Here is a 478-nt window from a genome sequence, read left to right on the forward strand (position 1 = left end):
ATTGAGGTGTCGTGTGTGCTTTTCGCTTGGGAAACGAAAGACCGTCAGGACAAAGTACGTGAAGTGCGAAATCGGACTCTGCATTTCCGGATTTTTTTGAGAATTCCACACGAAGGCAACATTCCGGCAGATGACGCAGGTGGGTAGACAGACATTCCATGCAGATGGTGGCCAAAAATTATGTAAGTAGGACATTATTTTCTACCTTAAAAATTTATTTCAAATAACGTCCGCACGCGCGGACTGTGCGACCAGGAGTCGAACCCCTGCCGTTTAATCGGAGATATCTCGATTATAGAAGGCCAAACCACATCACTGGCCGACTTCCTGTACTTTGCAATTGAGGTGTCATGTGTGCTTTTCGCGTGGGTAACGAAAAACCGTCCGGACAAAGTGCGTGAAGTGCGACGTTGGACACTGGATTTCCAGATGTTTCCAAGATTTCCACACGAAGCCAACAGTCCGTTAGACGACGCAG

Source organism: Cryptotermes secundus, unplaced genomic scaffold (genome assembly GCF_002891405.2).
Source record: "Cryptotermes secundus unplaced genomic scaffold, Csec_1.0 scaffold1927, whole genome shotgun sequence".
In the NCBI taxonomy this organism is placed as follows: Eukaryota; Metazoa; Arthropoda; class Insecta; order Blattodea; family Kalotermitidae; genus Cryptotermes; species Cryptotermes secundus.